Source organism: Peromyscus californicus, unplaced genomic scaffold (genome assembly GCF_007827085.1).
Source record: "Peromyscus californicus insignis strain IS unplaced genomic scaffold, ASM782708v3 Scaffold_9__1_contigs__length_137607984, whole genome shotgun sequence".
NCBI classification, from domain to species: Eukaryota; Metazoa; Chordata; class Mammalia; order Rodentia; family Cricetidae; genus Peromyscus; species Peromyscus californicus.
Window position 1 is genome coordinate 24,600,168 of NW_026294617.1, and position 17,948 is coordinate 24,618,115.

The window sequence follows — 17,948 nt, forward strand, 5'->3', positions numbered from 1 at the left end:
CAGGGTCTGCCAGGGGTCTTGGAGAAGGGGATCCTTCCCGGTGGGGCTAGCAGGGAACCTGCCCGGTGGCCAGAACCTGGGGCCAAGTTGGGCAGGTCTTCCCTGGAGTGGCTGGTGCCCAGGGACGGGGTCTGGGGCAAGGAAGGGTACTCACCAGTTTTCCAAAAGGGAAGTCCGGAGCAAGATGGGAGCTGGGGGCCGGCCTCTAAGTCTCAGGAAGAGGCTTGGGGCTCAGGCGGATGGGCGTGGGGGCAGGGCGTGGAGACTGCAGGGTCTGCCAGGGGTCTTGGAGAAGGGGATCCTTCCCGGTGGGGCTAGCAGGGAACCTGCCCGGTGGCCAGAACCTGGGGCCAAGTTGGGCAGGTCTTCCCTGGAGTGGCTGGTGCCCAGGGATGGGGTCCAGGGCAAGGAAGGGCACTCACCAGTTTTCCAAAAGGGAAGTCCGGAGCAAGATGGGAGCTGGGGGCCAGCCTCTAAGTCTCAGGAAGAGGCTTGGGGCTCAGGGGGATGGGAGTGGGGGCAGGGCGTGGAGACTGCAGGGTCTGCCAGGGGTCTTGGAGAAGGGGATCCTTCCCGGTGGGGCTAGCAGGGAACCTGCCCGGTGGCCAGAACCTGGGGCCAAGTTGGGCAGGTCTTCCCTGGAGTGGCTGGTGCCCAGGGACGGGGTCTGGGGCAAGGAAGGGTACTCACCAGTTTTCCAAAAGGGAAGTCCGGAGCAAGATGGGAGCTGGGGGCCGGCCTCTAAGTCTCAGGAAGAGGCTTGGGGCTCAGGCGGATGGGCGTGGGGGCAGGGCGTGGAGACTGCAGGGTCTGCCAGGGGTCTTGGAGAAGGGGATCCTTCCCGGTGGGGCTAGCAGGGAACCTGCCCGGTGGCCAGAACCTGGGGCCAAGTTGGGCAGGTCTTCCCTGGAGTGGCTGGTGCCCAGGGATGGGGTCCAGGGCAAGGAAGGGCACTCACCAGTTTTCCAAAAGGGAAGTCCGGAGCAAGATGGGAGCTGGGGGCCAGCCTCTCAGCATGGTTATTCTTAATCCTATAAAGGTGCTGCTTCATCGGTGTGTTGCCAGAGTTTGCAACAGATCACAATTTAAATATGCTCCAGCTTCAAATTCACAATGATATGAAACAAGATCTATTACTGTATTATTTTTAGGTTGATGCTGTAAAAAATTACACCACAAAGTCATTTACAACAACCCAAATTTGATTAGAGTTATGGAGGTCAGGATTTCAAAATGAGTTTCAAGGGGCTGTGCAACAGCTTCTGACGGAATTGAGACTATATAGAGTCTTCCAGCTTCAGGGGTCAATGGAATGCCTTGATTCCTGACCTCATAATGCTCTACTTCTGATGTTACACTGTATTCTTATTTCCTGTCTTCGTAGTATAGGACCACATATCCAGAATGTTTTTCATGAGCCTGGATTCTCAATTTACTCACATCTACAAGATTCTGTTTGCCACGCAAGGCAGTATAAAAACAGGTATAGCATTTAGGATATGAAGGTATTTGGAGAGTGTTCCAGTTGCATTCTGTTGCCATGATAAGATAATCTGATCAAAAGGAACCTAGTGGGGAAAGGACTAATTTTATTTATACTTCCAGATCACAGACCATCATTAAGGGAAGTCAGGTCAGGGACTCATACAGGAACTTGAAGTCGAAGACTTGGAGAAACACTGTTGTTGGCTTGCTCTCTCTCTGCTTTCTTTCTTATATTGCAATGACAATCTGGAGAGAGGTGCTGCTGCCACGGTGGCTGTCCCCTGCTGTATCAACACATAATGAAGACAGTCCCTGAAACACGCCTAAAGGCCAGTCTATTCTAAGCAATTCCTCAGTCTTGGCTTTCACACTCAGATCACACTTTACTGTGTCAAGTTGACAATTAGTGTTAAGATATACAGACTTTACTGGGCAGATTCCAGTATTATTTTTAAAACCTCTGTGGCACAAATACTTAATTTCTTAGTGACCTGTAGCTTAAGTGATAATGAAGTTGTAAGAAGAAAAAAAAACTTAACCAGAATCATTTTGTTATACTGGAATGATTATTGTGGCTTCCACTGGAGTATCAGCTGTGAGGGTAAAAATAATATATGCACTATAAAATATTACATCGTTAAACTCTGATTATAATTATATGCCAACACATATTTTCAAAACTCAAAATCAGTATAAATTTCCCACAAAAGACTATAATTTTACAGTGGTTTCTTTATAAGCATTATCCCCATCAAATATGAACCATTTTTGTTCTTAGCATTAAAAAGTCTCATAAAGTTATGTCCCACATTAAATGCACAGAATAAAATTTAAAATTATATTTTCCGTTCATATTTTATCTATTTTAATTTTTTTCATTGAGCATGTACTCTTTAATGTTTTGAACTCTTCTGATTTAAAACATAATTACATCATTTCTCCCCTCCTTTTCCTCACTCAAACTCCCACCATGCCCCCTCCTTCCCTTCACATTCCTGGTTACTTTTTCTTTAATTGCTCTTATTTCATATATGCACAAAGGCATAAATGAACATATACAATGTGTTGACTCTACTTCTTGTTCCTTGTATGCATATGATTTCAGTGTTGACCAACTGTGATTAGATAATGAATTATGAGGCACATCCCACTTAAGGACTAATACTTCTTTTCTTAACTGTCATTAGTTGCCTGTAGTTCTTTGTCTAGGCATAGTCCTCCATGATACTCCCCCCTTCACATCAATATGTCTATTGGTATTGTTGTTGTTTATGGCTTATTTAGGCAGTCATACTGTTGGGGAATCATGAGTGAAAGTTACCTGCCATTTCAAAGAGACACAGTCTCATAGAATATTTCCTGGTTCTATGGTTCTTATAATATTTCTGGATTTTCCTTTGCAATCTTTCATGAGCCTTAAGTAGAAAAATAGATATATCAATCAGGGATGTGTGCCCCATAGTCCATTGTTCTCTGCATTTTGACTAGTGGTTTTCTGCAAAAGTCTCTGTTACAATGACAAGCTTATGTGATAAGATAAGCATTGTGTGTGTGTGTGTGTGTGTGTGTGTGTGTGTGTGTGTGTGTGTGTGTGTGTATGTGATGTTGGTGGAGGTATGTACACATATCATGGTGTAATTCTGAAGGTCAGAGCACATTTTTGTGTGGTTATCTCTCTCCTTCCACCTTTGTGATGGTTCAAGGTATATATGTCACTTCATAAGGCTTATGTTTCAAGTTCCTCTACCCTCTGAGCCACAAAAAAATATAACGTTAACATCATGTTAAATGATGAAATACTTAAGAATTTGAAATAAAAGGCAGTAATATAAATGTATTTCTTGACCTACAGAGACCACTCTCAAAATACAATATTTGCCTGGAAAGATGTCTCAGTGAGTAAGATTTGACAGGCAAGCATTAAGACCTGAATTCAATTCTAGCACCTAGTGAAAAAGGCCAGATCTAGGCATATACCCATAATCCCAGATTGGGGGTGAGTTTTGGAGCAGACAGAGGTATATGAATCTCTGGGAACATACAAATAAATTCTTGTAGTAATTGGCATGCTCCAAGTTAAGCAGAAGAATCCAAATCAAAACATAGTCCAGTAGGATTAAGAGGACATCGGACATTGACTTCGAGTTTCCACATTTGTATGCAAACACATATGGTTACATAAAATAATTTTTAAAAAATGAATCTTGTCATTTCCCCATGAGATAAAACCTATTGTACTTGAAAAAAATGATAGATGTTTAATAACTAACTTTGTTGTTGTTGTTGTTCTTTGATGCACGAGGTTTCAGTGTGATGATTCTAAAACAACCTGAAATGCAAATTCTCCTTATTGTTGATCTCCTTATAACCTTTTTCTTATGAATGTGAGTTACTGGTGTGTTAAAACTGTTATAGATGGGTATCTCAATAAAATTAAACTAACATAAAAGTAGACCAAGTGGTAAAAGGAATATTGAGTTTCTCTTTATTGCACATTTAAAAATATGAAAGATAATAAAATATAATTTTATGTAAGATAATAATAAAAGTATGTGAGGTACAGCCTGTGTATTTACGGCAGGTCTTCAGTACTCTGCCTAATTTCAGATTATGAGAACCAAGGACACAATGTCTTTATGGCTTTTGAATTTCCCACTGAATGTGGCATTTATTCATCACTGAAGCATTAGCAATTTCCTTTTGCAAAAATGATTGTCACGCCAAGTTCAAATACACACATAAATGCATTGTGGTTACTAATAGGTGGTGGAGATAAATTTCAGATCTGAAAGCAATCAGTAATGGTCACAAAACTTATGATTAAATCTATACACAATGACTAAAGAGGTTATCCATAGTTCTACAACATGCAGACAGGTAATATAACTGTATTTAAATTTTGTTAATTCATTTTATGTGTCATCATCTCTCAGGAATTATATTTGGATATTTTAATTTTTGGTATAAGAGAAACATGTTTCTATTCATTGATTATTATCTTTTTTTTTTCTTTCAGTTAAAATAGAATATATGCTGAAAACCTTCCTGTCATGGTGAACCATGGTATTAAGAGTTCAATAGAGCTAACATTTGTTATAGATTGTTAGTCTTTCTTTAACCTCTTCAAAGCCATTCAGTGCTTAAGGCAATGAAACAGTCCTGGTATTTTTTTTCCAAAACATTTTTTGACAAAGTTATTTACTCAGATAATTTACGTCATGTTTTTCAATGACATTATATTATTCATTATCTATTGCTATCAGCTATCTATTTATTCAGAACCAATCCTTTTTAACTGTTACTCTGTTGTAGATACATGATTATGGATGTGTGCGTGTGTGTGTGTGTGTGTGTGTGTGTGTGTGTGTGTGTGTGTGTGTTTGTGTGTGTGTGTGTGTGTGTGTGTGTGTGTTTCAAAGAAAATATTAGCCTGTAATTTAACATTCAACATTAAATTTTCTTTTCTTTTTTCTACTGTAATTGTTCACATGAATTTTCATCTCTTTTGTTGTGGAATATTTGTTTAATTATGCAAAGATGTGTTGCTTTTGGTAAACTTTGTAATGACATGTTACATTTGTTTAAATATGTAAAGATACATTGCATTTGTTTAACTATATAAAGATGTGTTGCTATTTTGCCTTGCCTGCCTAAGGTACCTGATAGGTCTAATAAAAACCTAAACGGCCAATAGTGAGGGAGGAGGAATAGGTGGAACTTCTGTTCAAGAAGAGAAAGTAGTAGTAGGAATTTAAGCTGGAGGTAAAAAGAAAAGAAGATGACAGGAGACAACAGGGGCTAGCAAGCAGACATGGAAGAAGCAGGAAATTAGGACATACAAAATAAAAGAAAGGTAAAAGCCCCAGTGCAAAATGTAGATGAATTGAAACAGGATGAATTAAATAAAAGAGCTTGTTGGACAAGCCTAAGATAAGGTTGAGTGTTGATTATTAATAATAAGTCTGTGTGTCTTCATTTTGTAGCTGGGTGGCAACCCGAAGAAAACTCCAACTACACTCTTCCATATTGTAATATTAATAAAATTCTTTCTGATTGACTGGGTTTGGTGATGTGATTCTTCCAATGAATGTGTCTAATTAATTAATTAATTAATTAATTAATTAATTAATTAATTTTTGAGTCAAAGTTTCACTTTATAGCCCTTACTGTCCTGGAACTAGCTCTGTAGACTAGACTGGCCTTGAATTCATAGGCATCGACCTGCCTCTGCCTCCAAGTGCTGGGATTAAAGATGTGCACAACCACTGCCAGGCATATTTTTTGTTGTTGTTGTGGTTTTATTTTGTTGCTTTCATTTTGTTTTATTTTTTGTCTATTTTATCTAATTAGTCAATATTTTAATATAATGATTTGATGATCTGAAATTATGGGCTTTTTCACACTGTTCCTTAGGTTGGTTTTAAAAATTTTACTGTTTTTCTTAAGCAAAATGTGTAGTTGTGTATCAACACTATTGATCTTTTAAAAAGCCACTTTGGGTTTGATTCATTAGTATGGTTTCTACATTAATTGATTAGCACTGGGGTAGAATTTTCTTTGCATAATCCACACTTGTTTCAATGTTTTCATGGTGGGCTTCTTCATTTTGTAATTTCAGGTAGGAACTGACTTTATAGCAGTCTTAATGATTTAATTTTCTCTAAGCTTCGTATTAACTTGACTCACAACTTTGGAGACTGAATGTTCAAAGAACACTGATGTTTTGCTGTTACTTCTTTAACAAAAAATAAATTATAGAACCATGTTTCCTCAATCATTTGTAAGGGTTCTGAGATAACATTCTAGTTTTTGATATTTTTATGATTCAAGTTAATGACTTATAGTTTTTTTGTTTGTTTGTTTTGTTTTTTTCTTTTTTGGTTTTTCGAGACAGTGTTTCTCCATGTAGCTTTGCGCCTTTCCTGGAACTCACTTGGTAGCCCAGGCTGGCCTCGAACTCACAGAGATCCGCCTGGCTCTGCCTCCCGAGTGCTGGGATTAAAGGCGTGCGCCACCACTGCCCGGTGACTTATAGTTTTTATATAATATCATTAGAAGATACTTTGTACAATGTATGGTATATCATATTATTGATTTTGTGCATGTGAGAAGAATATGTGCTTAGTGTTGTATTACCTGCTCTGTCACTATCATTTTGACCATGCTGTCTGCTATGCTAGGCAGTAATGAGAACTGACTTCTGCACTCCCTTTTTATACATGCTTTCTCTCATACTATTCTAATGTGCCAATCTTTCCTTCATTATTGTTCATTTCTGATGTCAAGTGAATACAACTGAGATAGCAGTCTGTGTACTTGGCCCTCCATCATTACCTAATTTCCCTATTAATTAACATTTCTGGTCAGTGTTGACATGCCATTCCATTCTCTATCACTGTACTTTTGATCTATCTAGGTCAACATTTCAAGTGAAAATTTTGTCACCAACATTTAATTAAGACTTGCTTAAATCAATCTGACAATTTGTGTTCTTTCAATGAATGAGGGTGGATCTCTAAAGTGAATGTATGTTTTTATTTTAAACTAATATCTTCTTTATAGTCTTAAATTTACTTCCCTGATTTCTCTTTTCCATATTTCTCTAACTTTGCATTTTCACGTAGGCATTAGTATGAGTCTGTTTTGACTTCCCATATTGCTAATAACACTGCACATAGGTATTTCTGCATACATATTTAGTAATGTAGTATTCCTTATGACACCCAACTGCTGTATCAGTACACATTTGTAGTCTCATATAAGTATACCCAACTGAAAACCACCTATCTACCACCTGTCTCTATTTCCATATACCTTTTACTTGTTAGAAACAGCTAAATTTTGGAGATCAGCCCTCTGTCAGATGTGGGGTTGGTGAAAATCTTTTCTCATTCTGTAGGCTGTCATTTTGTATTATTTACTGTGTTCTTTGCCTTACAGAAGCTTCTCAGTTTCAGTTCCCATTTATTAATTGTTGTTCTCAGTGTCTCTGATACTGGTGTTATATTTAGAAAGTGGTCTCCTGTGCCAATGTGTTCAAGACTATTTTCTACTTTATCTTCTATCAGGTTCAGTGTAACTGGTTTTATATTGTGGTCTTTGATCCATGTGGACTTGAGTTTTGGGCATGGCAATAGATATGGATCTATTTACAATCTTCTCCAGGTTGACGTCCAGTTATGCCAGCACCATTTGTTGAAGATGCTTTCTTTTTTCCATTGTACAGTTTTGATTTCCTTGTCAAAAAACAGGTGTTCTTAGGTGTGTGGGTTAATGTCAAGTGTTCAATTCGATTCCATTGGTTTACATGTCAGTTTTTATGCCAATACCAAGATGTTTTATTACTATAGCTCTATAGTAGAGCGTGATGTCAGGGATGGTGATGCCTCCAGAGGTGACTTTGTTGTACAGGAATCTTTTAGCTATCCTGGGTTTTCTGTTTTTCCAAATGAAGTTGAGTATTGCTGTTTCCAGGTCTGTGTTGGGATTTTGATGGGGATTGAATTGAAACTGAAGATTACTTTTGGTAAGATTGCCATTTTTATTATGTGAATTATTATTATTATTATTATTATTATTATTATTATTATTATTATTATTATTATGTTAATCCTACCTATCCAGGAGATGGGAGATCTTTCCATTTTCTGATATCTTCTTCAATTTCTTTTTTCAGAAATATATAAAGAACTCAAGAAACTAGTCATCAAAATAATGAACAATCCAATTATAAAATGGGGTATAAAGCTAAACAGAGAATTCTCAAAGGAAGAATTTCAAATGGTGGAAAGACATTTAAGGAACTGCTTAGCATCTTTGGTCATCAGAGAGATGCAAATCAATACGACTCTGAGATACCATCTTACACTTGTCAGAATGGCTAAGATCAAAAGCACAGCAGACACCTTATGTTGGAGAGTATGTGGGGCAAGGGGAACACTCCTCCACTGTTCTTGGGAATGCAAACTTGTACAACCACTGTGGGAATCAGTATGGCGGTTTCTCAGAAAATTGGGAATCAATCTACCATGAGACTCAGCTATACCACTCTTAGGCATATACCCAAGGAATGCTCAATCATACAACAAGGACACATGCTCAACAATGTTCATAGCAGCATTATTCATAATAGCCAGAACCTCAGAATAACCTAGATGCCCCTCAATTGAAGAATGGATTATAAAATGTGGTACATATACACTCAGCAGAGAAAAACAATGACATCATTAAATTTGCAGGCAAATGGATGGAACTAGAAAATATCATCCTGAGTGAGGTAACCCAGAGTCAGAAGGACAAACATGGTGTGTACCCACTCATTAGTGGATACTAGATGTAAATCAAAGGATAATCAGACAACAACCCACAACTCCAAAGAAGGTAGCTAACAAGGAAGACACAAAGAGGGACACATGGATCACCCTGGGAAGGGGAAATAAATGTTATCTCCATGAGTAAACTGGGGATGAGTGTTGGTCAATGGACGGTAGGAGATAGGGGATGAGATCATAAGGGAGTTGGATGGTTGAGCTGGAACAGGGTTGGAGGGGGAAATCAATGAAAGAGATATCATGATAGGGAGATATCATGGGGATAGAGAGAAACCCGATGCTAGGGAAGTTGCTAGGAATCCCCAAGAATGACCCCAGCTTGGACTACTAGTAGTGGAGAGGGTGCCTGAACTGAACTGGCTTACACCCCAGTGATCAGATGGGTGAATACCCTAACTGTCGTCACAGACCTTCCCTCAAATGACTGATGGAAGCAGATGCAGAGATCCACAGCCAAACACCAGACAGAGCTCCAGGAGTCCAGTCAAAGAGAGAGAAGAGGGATTCTATCAGCAAGTGCATCAGCATCATGATGGGGAAATCTGCAGAGATGATCAAACCATACTAGTGGGAACTCATGAAAGTTAGATCAATGGCTATGGAGCCTGCATGGGTATAGACTGGGCCCTTTGCCTAGCTTGATCTGTTTGGGCGGCTTCCTAGAGGTAGGATCAAAATCTATCCCTGGTGCATGAGTGGGCTTTTTGGAGCCCAATACCTGTGACGGGACACCTCGTGCAGCCTTGAGGCAGGGGGAAAGACTTGGACTTGCCTCTACTGGAATGTGCTTCCCCATGGGAGATCTTGCCTTCTTCTGGGGGGGGGTTGGGAGGGGGAGACTGGAGGAGCTGGAGGAGGGAAGAGGGGGATCTCTGATTGGTGTGTAAAATGAATGAAAATATCTTCTTAATAAAAAAAAGAAACCGCTGAATTATAGTGCCAAAAATGTAAACATGTTATTTCATTTTTCCATTTATGAAGTTTCTTCTTTTAATAAAGAGAAGCAATGTATAGTATATACCCTCCATGATAAAAATATCAAATATTCTTCATCTGTTTTTAGGGCATCCTATCCTGTTTTCATTATTTGTTCATCACATTGTGTTGTCATTTAATTGATTTATAATACAACACAATACAGTTTAACTTTCAAAAATATACAGTTAATGATTCTACTATATACTCATACTTATATACATACATATACACCTTTACCTTAGATTTCTTCCGCTACAATTTTATCACTCCAAATGAGTTCCCACACCCCTAGGATACTTGTCATTTTTACTTCTTCAGGGTCAATCAATCACTCATTTATTTCTGTTCTCTATAACTTGGCCAATTGCAGTCATTCCATTTAAGGGAATCATACCTAATCTTGGCTTTTGTGGTAGTCTTAATATGCATATTAATAATATACATACATAAATAGTCATGCCTGCATAACTGTAGGGATTTAGTTCATGACACTTCTTTCTGCAGGCACCAGAAAGAAGAATCTGTGGATTCTTACACTTTTTCATAAAATGGCATTCACATAGAACTTGCATACTTGAAGTCCACAGTTAAATATAATACCAAAGAGAACATAAGCCCTGTGTAAGTTTTTGCTATCCTTCACTCTTTTAGCAATAGTTCCAAGAATAAATAGGCTTTAACTGTTTAGTGAAGATGGAATAATCTTCAAAGTATTTTTGAATTTTTGGTTTGAATGATTCTGTAAATACAGAACCTATGAAGATGACAGGCTGATATTCAATTTCAATTAAATTCATATATATATGTATATATGTGAAATCTTTGATTTGTACACATATTTACATATATACATTTACATCAGGTTCCGTATCAACTGTTTCATATACAAACATATATATTCTATTTGTTCACATTATATATTTATCATAGACTAAACCATAATGCAAGTACTTCATTGTAGGTTTTAGTATTAATTATAGGTTGTTGTGGGTTTTGGTGGGTTTTTTTTTTTTTGGTAACAGTCTCTTTGGATTCCCTTGCCTTCTTATCTTCTTGAAACCTTGACTTTCAGGCCTTGCCACCATATATTTTGTGTAGTCAACAAATCATCACAGAACAATACAAGTAGGATAAAAATCATTGAAATTTCTTAAAGAGTACCTTCTTTGTAGACTCTAACAGTATTGTCTTTCTTCTATATCCTCATCATCCTTATTATTCATAATGTGTTATGAATGTCACTGCTCTGTACACACAGCATGGCTAATTATACTTACCTCTCCATGGACTATCACTGGGTAAAGATTTGGAAGAGACTTGCAGAATCACATCTTTTTAAAAAGATATAGTTATTTTATTTTAAATGTGTTGTAACTGGAAGTTTCTCCAGTCTTGTCCGGCCCCTCAGCCTCGCAGTTACACAGCCACTTATAAAATAAACACTCTGAGCCTTATTTTATTTATAAACTGTATAGTCTATGGTTCTGGTTCTTGCTAGCTAGCTCTTATAACTTAAATTAACCCATTTCTATTAATCTATGTTTTGCCATGTGTTCCGTGGCTTACCAGTCTGCTGGCGTGTTGTTCCTTTGGCAGCAGCTGGTGTCTCTCTCTGTCTCTCTTTTCTCTTCCACTCTATCTGCTTGGATTTTCACCTGCCTCTAAGCTGCCTTGTCATAGGCCAATAGAGCTTTATTTATCAACCAATCAGAGCAACACATATTCACAGCATACAGAAAGACATCCCACAGCACCTCCCCTTTTCTATCTAATCAATAGTAAAATTACATATAATAGAACAGTTATCAAGCAGAAATTACAGTTGTAATATCTAGTCTATTTGTATTTGGCAAAATTGAAGAAAATATTCTATCATCTATCCTATATTTGTGAGTCTAAACTTTCATATCTAATTTATCTTTTATCATAATTAAGGAAAACTATAATTATAACTATTTAGTCGTCAACTACATCAAAGACCCCAGAAGGATAAAATATTACCTAAGTAAATAAGAAATACATTGTAAGTAACTTCCAAAACTCTAAAAATGACAGAGACAGCTGCCTGCCTGGACAGTCATCAAAATGTCCTCTGTAACATTGTGGCATCTATCTTCATTCAATAGGTCTAGAGTATTTTAATCGCTTTGTCCTATGTACTGTAGAATATTTGGCAGCCTCTTTTGTGAAGCAGGAACCTGAAGAATATCTCGTCTTGCAAAGTTCAGTGGTAACTTCCCTATGAGTCCTGCATATCCACTTTATATAACATATTATTAGCAGTCCAATCAAGAGTAGTCTCTTGCCCAATGGCTATTTTTGCCAAGGAGAAGATAAACTCTATATAGAGTGTCTTCAACACCCATCTTCCTCTTTGATGTAAATTGGTGCTGCCAGGAACAGACATGTCTCAATGTCCAAAAAGTCTAAGTTTTTAAAACATTTTAAATACCATATTCTGTAAATCTTTGAAGTGTTTGAGGATTACCTACCCATCTGACATATGTTTCTGTAAGTCTGGAGAACCTAACTAAAGTAACTATAGAAATGACAAGCATAAGTGACTATAGTTCAATAAGTCTTCTCTTCTAAAATAACTTAAGGACTAAGGCTTCACATGAACAAGATAAACAGTCTGTAAGCAGATGTGCCATAGACTAATGACCTCAGATTGTGACACTACACACAATAGCTTAAACAGAGTAGGAATGCATAGCACAATATGCAGTATGACAGTAATCCTAAATAAGTATCACTATACAAAATATCCTAAAGCGAGGTAGAACATACATGCAGTATGACAAGTATAATATTACATTTGTATCAATATACAAAATATTTCAAACAGGAGTAGGAATATGTGTACAATACAACAAATATCATTTTGTATTTTTATCAATATACAAATTATCTTAAATAGGAATATAAGAACATTTTACATTTGTATCAGTATAGAAGAATCCATTATCAATGCAAATTATCTAAGGCTGATATTTACTGAATTAGTTTAATAGTAAATACAATAATCTACCTTAGTATCCTAAACCTATTCATTCTGCTTTTTAATTTCTAAAAAGGATTACTGAGTCCAATATTTTCTTCCACCCCCAGCCCTATAAACATTATCCATAACCCTGAGAAACATGAAACCTTTGGGAGAAAGGGTGTCGTTTCCTTATAATTGCTTCCTTCTGTTTGTGGGGTTATGGTATCTCTGTGGGGTCCTGTAAAAAAGCTCAGATAGTTAGGTCTCACTAGAACTAACTGTAGATGCTGCAGCTAGTTTCAGAGTAATTATCGTTTTCCTTAGTCACGATAAAAGATAAATTAGATATGAAAGTTTAGAGTCACAAACATAGGATAGATGATAGAATATTTTCTTCAATTTTGTCAAATGCAAATAGACTAGTAATTGTAACTGTAATTCCTACTTGATAACTGTTCTCTTATATGTAATTTTACTATGGTAAAGTTAAAACCTTCCTTTTTGATAGACAGAAAAGGAGAAGTACTGTGGAATGTCTTTCTGTATGCTGTGAATATGTGTTGCTCTGATTGGTTGATAAATAAAGTTGCATTGGCCTGTGACAGGTCAGGATGGAGCCAGGCAGGAAAATCTAATAGAGATAGTGGGAGGAGAAAGAAGAGGATGGAGACTCCGTGAGCCGCCAGCAGGAGAAGAAAGATGTGAAAATACCAGTAAGCCACTGCCACTTATTGATTGGTAACTTATTGATTAAGAGAAATGGGTTAATTTGAGACATAAGAACTAGCTAGCAAGAAGCCTGAATCATTAGGCCACTCATTTTGTAAGTAATATAAGCCCCTCTGTGTGTTTACTTGTCTGAGTGGCTGCAGGGTGGGTGGGACACAGGAAACCTTCTGACTATATTTGGTGCCCAATGTGGGGCTCGATCCCACAACACTGAGATTAAGAATCCTATGTTCTACCTACTGAGCGAGCCAGGCCATACCCATATCTTCAGCAGGTCTCCAAAGTGAACAGCCTCTGGCATGTTCGAACAATGTAGGTAAAAGAAGTCAGCAAGCTGGATCCATAACTTTGGTTTAAAATTCCAGGGGAGAGGTTATAAATCCTGCCTAGTCCATGGTACCACAGCCGCTTATAAAATAATTGCTCAGAGGCTTATATTAATTATGAATTACATGACCTAGTGACTCAGGATTCTTGCTAGCTAGTTCTTACATCTTAAATTAACCCATTTCTATTAATTTGTAAGTTGCCACGTGGCCATGGCTTACCAGTATTTTCACATCTTGCTTCTCCTGCTGGTGGCTCATAGAGTCTCTTTCCTCTCCTTTCTCCTCCCACTATCACTCTTGGATTTTCCTGGCTGGCTCCATCCTGACCTGACACAGGCCAATGCAGCTTTATTTATCAACCTGTCAGAGCAACACATATTCACAGCATACAGACAGACATCCCATAGCCCTTTCCCCTTTGTGTCTAATCAAAAAGGAAGGTTTTAACTTAAACATAGTAAAATTACATATAAGAGAACAGTAATCAAGCAGGAATTACAGTTACAATATCTAGTCTGTGCCCCACCTGGTCCTGCAGCCACACAGACCCAAGTAAACACACAGAGGCTTATATCAATTATGAATTGTATGACCATGGACTATGGCTCAATATTCTTGCCAACTAACTCTTATGACTAAATTCAGCCAATTTCTATTAATCTATATGTTGCCACGTGTTCCGTGGCTTTACCTGTGTGCTATTACATGCTGCTCCCTGAATGGAGGGATGGTGTCTCTCCTGCCTCTCCTTTCTCCTTTCACTGTCTCCCTTGGATTTTCCCACCTGGCTTCATCCTGCCCTGCCATAGGCCAATGCAGCTTTATTTATCAACCAATCACAACAACACATATTCACAGCGTACAGAAAGACATCCACAGCAGTATGTGAATATTTGCTTTCATGTGTACTTATATACCACATGTTTGCTCATCATTCACAGAGATCAGAAGATGGTTTCAGCACCCCAGGAATTGAACTTCCTGATATTTTCAGCCACCAGTAAGTGCTAGAAAGAGGATCTAGGTACTCTTCACAAGGAGTAAGTTTTTAAATGCTCATTCACCTCCCAGCCTTAAGAATCACATTTTGATATATAATTTAAAAGTACATATATAATCTCCAAATCACATACAGCAAGAAAATCTTTTGCTTGAAATGATTAGAAAGATCTATTTTGAACAAATTTTAATTTTATATAGTGTTCACCTTCTGAATTTAAAAAAAAAAGAAGAACTCTTCATGTTAGCATAGTTGTGGACTCTGCCTCCAGACATTTAGTACTTGTTCCTTTTCAACCAGTGCTGACACTGTTATCAATTAGTTATCTGTGGAAATAGGGACTGAGGATCAATTTTCCTTGTGTTCCCTTATTCGTTTTCTTCCTTTGTTCTTATTCTCTGCCACTCTTTTCTCTTTTTTATGTGATAAACTTCTGGATAGGAAAAACTATAATCTTTGGTGTATATATCATACACTTCTCGAAAAGTGAAGTAAACAATTACAAGGATTTTTCTAACTTCTTACAAAGTTATACAGAACTTTTTAAAAAATATTGTTTATATGGTTCATTTACTCACCTTATATTTATGCCAACTATTTCATAAGAATAATTCATAAATTCTTCTCATTTTACTGCCTTAACATCTTTATTATTTTTAATTATATATACATTCTGCATATACATATTTGTGTACACACATACATATATATGAGTATATATTTTTATGCATAAATATATATGAATATATATATATATATATATATATATATATACACAGATACATACAGACACACAAGATCAGAAATCAATATCAAGCATCTTCCTAGATTACTATTCACATAGTGTTCTTTTTCTGAAGAACAGTATCTGAATGGCTAGGCCAGCGGACCAAGGGTCTTTGGATATGTGCATGCCTCTGTCTCCAAAGTCTACTCCCTGTAACTTCCTCCAGTGTTATGAGACAGAATCATATTGCCATCATGCTTTCACATGTGTGTTGGGTCTGAGCAATGGTTCTCATATTAGCTTAGCATGTGCTTTACCTATTGAGTAGCCCTCAAGTCATGGTTTCACATTTTTATAGGCTGCTAATATTTATAAGAACATTGCTTGAAAAATGAAAGAAAACATAGCAGAATTAAACTCACATTAATTTTCATCTCTCTCTCTTAGATACCCAACAGTATTTATTCATTTGACACACTAATTTGTTTTAAGGCATTCTATAAATGTGGGTGCTAGGGCAGAGTGCATCAAACAAATTCAATTTGAGAACAACACGAAGTAGAAGGGAAAATGTAAATAAAAGAGTAATGAAAGAAACAGGGGCCTTTTAGATAGATCACAAACAGGGTTAATTTAATTATGTACTTGGTATTAATTTTATGAGATTTCATACAGTATATTATGATTGCACTTATCTCTTTCCTCCAACTCCTCCCACATCCAATCCCCACTCCCTGTCCACCTGACTTCGTATCTTCACTTTTTTCTTAAACCAATCAAGTCCAGTTCTTAAACCAACCAAGCCATAATCTCTTGGATGCTTATCCCCCCTGTCCCATCAGCTAATAATTGCCAGTAACTCTATGATGAAAGCTGAGACTTAATGCCGATCTCTCTTCTTCATGTTGAGATTTTGTCTTTTTGAAATCATGCAGGTCTTATGAGTGTGGTCACAATCACTGTGAGTTCCTATCAGCTACTCCCTTGCTGTGTCCAGAAAACATGTTTTTCTTGTAGTCATCCACCACCTCTGAGCTCCTGACTCTCATAGTCTCTCTGCTACACATTCCACAATGATTTTTGGGAGGAAGAGAGTGTGATATAGATATCTTGTTTATGGAAGAGCAGTCAATATTCTCTACTCTCTCTCTTGATCACATGTAGTCTCCTTGTTAATTGTCATCAATTTTGAGAAGAGGCGTCTCTTAAGAGAGTTGATAGAGGAACTGATATATGGGTTCAGTGCTAAATCATTAGGAGTCAGTTTAATACTAACTCCACAAAAAAAAAAAAAAAGGTTAGCATCTATGGCTTAAGATCTGTGCTTGCACATGTACTTAGCCATGAATATGGTGCCATTTGTGAGTTTCATCTTGTTGAGTGGCTGGATTTAAATCCCAACTTGCTTAAATATTTGATGATGAGTTAGAAAAATACCTGGTAATGAGAACCTATACATCTTTCATTCGTAGAACGATGGTATCTGATGTGGAATTATGTCTGAGGAGTCATGAAAATGGGCATTAAATGGAAAAAATACATGTTACTTCAGTCTATGGATACAATTTTGTTTGAGGATTTTTTTGTTTTGTTTTTGCATAAGAAAATTTAAGAGAGGCTCCATGCCTTAAATAGCACTGTAAGAAACAGATGTAGCATTTTATGTAGCATTTGTCTTCATCACCATAAGAAAAGTGAGTTTTCCCCATATTTAAATGTGGTAAGTCCTGTTTATCAAATGGAAAGAGAGAGAGAGAGAGAGAGAGAGAGAGAGAGAGAGAGAGAGAGAGAGAGAGAGAGAGACAGAGGCACAGAGACACACAGAAAGAAGATTTTAAGAACATTACACATAGCCAGTCTTATGAAGAGGAATGACCTCTGTGAAAGGTTCACAATCTCTCAAATTTGGTTCCACAGCCCTGTGCTTCCTGTCTAAATATACTAAAAACTTTGGTTGAAAGTCTTTCAGGACTGAATTAGATAATGAGGCTTCATGTTTGGATAATAGTATGCTATGTACGTTGAAAGGGAAGTCTTGATTGTAGCTGCATTTTGAATTATGTAAAGTAATAAACTATTGTTTTACATTTTATTACCAAGTAGTTTCTAAACCTGGAACTAACATCGTCATAGACTATCTAACTCTTTTCACATTTTGTGTTTCTTACTTCTGAGTTTCAGGGATGCCTTGCCATCTAGGGATTTTTTTTTTTTTGTTAAACATTTAACATTATATTGCATTATGTAAACTTTTACATGAGATTCCACATAGCTTCCTACCATTACTCACCTTTTATTTGCATCAAGAACAAAAACATATAACCAGTGTCTTAACTCTGTTTTGTTGCTTCTATGTTTTACTGTTAAAGATAGACAAAAGATG